The following is a 6000-nucleotide window of genomic DNA, read 5'->3' on the forward strand; positions in this document are numbered from 1 at the left end:
AGTCGCCCATAATTAAAACATCTGCCAATTTATTGAATTTGGCCATATTCTTTTCTAAAAGATCAAATATATCTGCCCCTGAAATTGTAGATCCATTGTAAATACTGGGCTCTTCTGGAGATATGTAACAAAAGCAAACATACAAGTCATTCTTTAAGCAAAAAATGACTTTTCCATTTTTAACCATAAAATGTCATTGTGACAACTTTTCATTTTGCTGATTCCCTTTTGTACTCGGTTTTTAAAAACTACTACTACCCCTTCTGAATTTCTACCTCTACTGCTACGTGTAACTCTATCACTACGAAAAAAACTGAAATCAGGAAAATCTAATCTACAAGTACTATCTAACCATGACTCAACAAAGCCTACACAGTCGTGTCTTTTTATAAAATTTAATAATAGTCCTGAACTTTTCCCCCAATACCATGAATGTTCCATGATCCAAGTTTCAGTCTCTTGTTCATTTAGCGTTATTAGTATTGCCTTGATTTCTGGTATCGGTGGTTTCCTTGCCAAGGTGGTGACTGACTAAAGCGTCCTCCTGGTTGTAGCTGTTGTGGGTAATATTGTTGTTGGGGATGATAATGTTGTTGATTATGATGCTGCCATCCAGTGGAATTATTCCACACATTAGTAGGATTGGTGTCATAGTAATCCCAATTATTTCGTTGATTATCATAATGAACATTATTGTTATAATGTCGGTTGCTGTAATTGTTATTATATCTTTTAGTGACTTTATTTAGTGACTTTAAATCTTTCACAACATCATCCACATCATTATTGACTGCATCATTGCTGCCTTCATGAATAATAACAAATAAAATCTTGTCAGATCTGGATTTAAACAATATTTCAGATATTTTGAGGTGTGTTTTGTTGGAATAAGTTTTCCTGGGACAATATCTTTTATCAGTGAATTACCAATTAAGATAATGTCAGATTCATCCACCTGTTTACTATTTATAGTTCCTTTATTATTGTTCTCATTAACAGTTACAGGTAAATTCTCACGCCTGCTAGTACTCTCATTTTGCCAAACAATCTGAATACAGCCTTCTTCTTCTTCATCTTATACATGTATATTTCCCGAATTCACCTCACAGGCAATGTGAAAATGCATCATAATGACAAACTCTGCTTCGCTTAATGTAATCTTTATTTTAACTAAATATACACATATCTCTTAGGTCAAACACATTGTAAAGTTTTACTGATACACAAGATACTGTAGATCAGTACACATACTAGTACTATAAAAAAGTGTGTGACAAGAGTATCTTTTGTGTCACTTTGAGAACACACTACACACAGAAATCAGTTGCTCTCAAATATTCCTAAAAAGTTTGATATCATTCCATATACTCTAGTAGGTTAAATTTTAGTGGATAATAATGCTACATGGATATTCACTTGGTTTTAAATTCACTGGTTTGTGAAGTGAACGGTACCTTCTGCAGTATTATGTGTCAGCGAAACAAGCATAATGTAGAACTCTATATGGTACATTATGTGTTTATTATACGGTATACCTAGACGCATGACTGCAGTCGACTGCCACCATTGACGAGTATCTCATTTGCATAACAATGTGCGTTTCTATGTCCACCGATGTCAACAGTGGGCTGGGTTATTGTTCATGCTTGGTTAGCCTATGAAAGGCTACTAATATATGCAAATAGCAGAACGTTGGATTAGTGCTATTAAAACTAGCTCATCTTTGGCCTTTTAATTAAATCGCTGGCACAAGAGAGAAGCTATCAACTGGCACACAGAGAGCAGGTAAGCATGTGAACTGTAATCAGTTATATGTTTATTTGAGTATACTGTTGTTGACAACCTCTACGTTGACTGCTGTATAAGAACATGTGTATTGCATGAGTATAGTATGCAGTTTATCAAATATGTATATATTACAGCTTTAGGAAATACAATGTACATTTGTATGTTACTCTGATTTGATTGCTATAAGTAATCGTTGGTACGTGCAACATGTTCCGCTGTTCATTTTGGGTACAGTAATTTACCACAATGACAGTTGTGTCATACATGGAGCTATATAACATGTATTGTTACTGTTGTACACCCAACGTAAAGAAGGTCGCTGTTAAGGTGGAGATGCAGGTTCGTGGGCACTTGGGAGTGAATTTTTTTTTTTTTGCTTTTTATTATCTAAACCGTCTTGGCTATAGACTGTTAAAATTTTGTAGAATTGTGAATAGTGGAACATACTCATAAAACGATTTTAAAATATAGATAACAGGTGCAAACATTCTCTCCTTTGAACGCTTAGAAAGATTTAGCAAGGCTGTACATAAATAATAAAAAAGAAACATGGTGAAAAAAAGAAATGACGGGATCTCCATATTATGCACTATATTTAACTTTTAACAAAACGATAATACATTTAAATTTGAAACTGTTACAGCCATTTTAATTATGAGCATTAGCAACTTCTTACTGAGTGAATTGTTATGCAAATTAGCAATTATCTCAGCTTCTTTTCAGTGCACATCCCAGAACTTTAAAAAAAAATAGCTCCTAGATGCTTTGACCTTTTATTTTGAAATTTTCGCAAATGATTGACAATGTGTTTATCTTCAAAACGCCGTCGGGGCATTGTTTTTGGTTGAACAGTGTTACAACAATCGCACAGACAACTAGCCTGGGTGTTAATTTATGCATAAACTTGAAGTAGTGAAATTTGGGCTGCTGCCCTGCAAAATTGACAACTGGTAGACAGTTTTCAAGATGGCGTTTTCTTCATAGTAAACAGATGTACCCATAAGCCAATTTTGACAGGAAACAGAGGCATGGTTTAGGAGCTAATTTTTTTAAAATCACTTTTGACCAAAAAAGCACATTTTTGTGCATATTTCAAACTACAGTGTCCATAACAGAAAAATAATAACAAACTTTTAAAATTCATACAATAAGCTTTCCGAAAATATATAGTTTTGTGGAGGACAAGGGAGGTCATCTTGGTTTCATAATTAACTAATTAAAATACCTGTCAGGTAAACTGCATCTCTACCTTAAAGCTCTCTTTTGTTCTAGTGTTGATTTTTTCTTTATCATTGTAAATATTTGCAAACCCACAGTAAATCCACCTTAACAACAAATTCAATAAACTACTACTGTTTTTGACCTTGCCGATTTTTAGGGTAGTTTGGCTCCTTATCATAACAGTTAGTTCAGTTGTGCAAATGATTTCCTTAATAGCAACTGTCTGAATGGTGTTTTTAAGACATTCAACCAATACTTAGATCAAATGGTTAATTTTATCATGCATTGGTCCTTATATTTTTTATGATATCCATTAACCTGTTATCCACCTCGTTGTTGAGTAGGGTATTTCATTTCCACTAATTAACCCATACACAGTACCTTGGTTTAACTCGCTGGATAACATTGTGCGAGTCAGTTGAATCAAATTGCAATGCTTCATTTCAGAACAGCCCTGTGATTTCATGCCCCTTACCTTTCATTTTGCAATGTATTGGCATTCACACCATAATCAGTGGAAAAAGACTGCATCTTCAGATGTTATCATTTAAACTTTCCAATCAGGATATTTACTCTTCTGCTAAGGATAAAATACTACATTACGGTATTTTTGGTAGCTGATGATAAGCGAACATGGCACATGAAAATTTGTAGTGTACTGTATGTATAAATTAATTTTTTGCCAGTAGTATTTTCTATTTTGTCAAAAGATTCACAAAGCAGTTTTAACACAGAATCTACATGTACAATGTACATACATGTAAATGTACAAATATGTGTATTAAAGTGCCTGTGAAATGGCTGCTTTTTCATGCCTAAAATTATCAATTGATACATAAATATTATTAATATTTATGTTTCTAAGAATAAATTATTTTTTTTTAAGTGAAAAAATGTGTTTTAAACTCAATCTCTGGCAACTTTATTAGTCCCCGTTTGGACGCAGTCCGAAAACGGGGACTTATGTTTTGCCCTGTGTGCGTCCGTCCGTGCGTCCGTCCGTCCGTCCGTGCGTTCGTGCGTCCGTGATCACCTGTATCTCGAACATCATGCATGGACCGATTGAGTTCAAACTTCACTCATACATCACACATTATATGGGACATATGCACATGCATTTTTTTCATGATCCGATTAACGATAGCCGAATAGCGGCCATTTTAAGGCCGAAAATGCATCAAAATCGCACATTTTCACCATTCCGGACCCGGATCTCAGTTATGCATGGACGGATTTTGTTCAAATTTGGTACATACATTAAACATAATAGGACCTTGATGCACGTCATTTTTTTTTTTGGATCGGGTTCGAAATGGCCGACTGGCGGCCATTTTGTTTTAAAGAATTCAGTTCTGGATTCGTATCTGAGACATGCTTGGATTGATCGAGTTCAAACTTCACACACACAAGGTACATCATGTCACAAATATGTATGTGCATTTGTTTCATGATCTCATTAACGATAGCCAAATGGCGGTCGCTTTAAGGCCGAAAATGCATTGAAATCGCACATTTTCACCATTCCGGACCCGGATCTCAGTTATGCATGGACGGATTTCATTCAAATTTGGTACATACATTAAACATAATAGGACCTTGATGCACGTCATTTTTTTTTCCGGATCAAGTTCGAAATAGCCGACTGGCGGCCATTTTGTTTTAAAGAATTCAGTTCTGGATCCGTATCCGAGACGTTGATCGAGTTCAAACTTCACACACACAAGGTACATCATGTCACAAATATGTATGTGTATTTGTTTCATGATCTCATTAACGATAGCCAAATGGCGGCCGCTTTAAGGCCGAAAATGCATTGAAATCGCACATTTTCACCATTCCGGACCCGGATCTCAGTTATGCATGGACGGATTTCATTCAAATTTGGTACATACATTAAACATAATAGGACCTTGATGCACGTCATTTTTTTTTCGGATCAAGTTCGAAATAGCCGACTGGCGGCCATTTTGTTTTAACGAATTCAGTTCTGGATCCGTATCCGAGACATGTCTGGATTGATCGAGTTCAAACTTCACACACACAAGGTACATCATGTCACAAATATGTATGTGTATTTGTTTCATGATCTCATTAACGATAGCCAAATGGCGGCCGCTTTAAGGCCGAAAATGCATTGAAATCGCACATTTTCACCATTCCGGACCCGGATCTCAGTTATGCATGGACGGATTTCATTCAAATTTGGTACATACATTAAACATAATAGGACCTTGATGCACGTCATTTTTTTTTTCGGATCAAGTTCGAAATAGCCGACTGGCGGCCATTTTGTTTTAACGAATTCAGTTCTGGATCCGTATCCGAGACATGCTTGGATTGATCGAGTTCAAACTTCACACACACAAGGTACATCATGTCACAAATATGTATGTGCATTTGTTTCATGATCTCATTAACGATAGCCAAATGGCGGCCGCTTTAAGGCCGAAAATGCATTGAAATCGCACATTTTCACCATTCCGGACCCGTATCTCAGTTATGCATGGATGGATTTTGTTCAAATTTGGTACATACATTAAACATAATAGGACCTTGATGCACGTCTTTTTTTTTTCGGATCAAGTTCGAAATGGTCGACTGGCGGCCATTTTGTTAAAGAATTCAGTTCTGGATCCGTATCCAAGACATGTCTGGATTGATCAAGTTCAAACTTCACACACACAAGGTACATCATGTCACAAATAGATATGTGCCTTTGTTTCATGATCTGCTTAACAATAACGAAATGATGGCCATTTTAAGGCCGAAAATGCATCAAAATCACGTATTTTCACAATTCCAGAACCGGATCTCAGTCATGCATGGATGGATTTTGTTCAGATTTAGCACAATGTGTTGTACATATGCAGGTGCATTTCGGTCATGATCTGCTTTGAATGTATATGTCACTCAAATATGAACGGAACGCGGACGTGTCATTGACAATGACTTGTTTTTGTGTAATTTAAAATGAGGCTCCTCATTAGCTTC

Source organism: Saccoglossus kowalevskii, chromosome 18, assembly GCF_978046115.1.
Source record: "Saccoglossus kowalevskii chromosome 18, keSacKowa6.1, whole genome shotgun sequence".
Lineage (NCBI taxonomy): Eukaryota > Metazoa > Hemichordata > Enteropneusta > Harrimaniidae > Saccoglossus > Saccoglossus kowalevskii.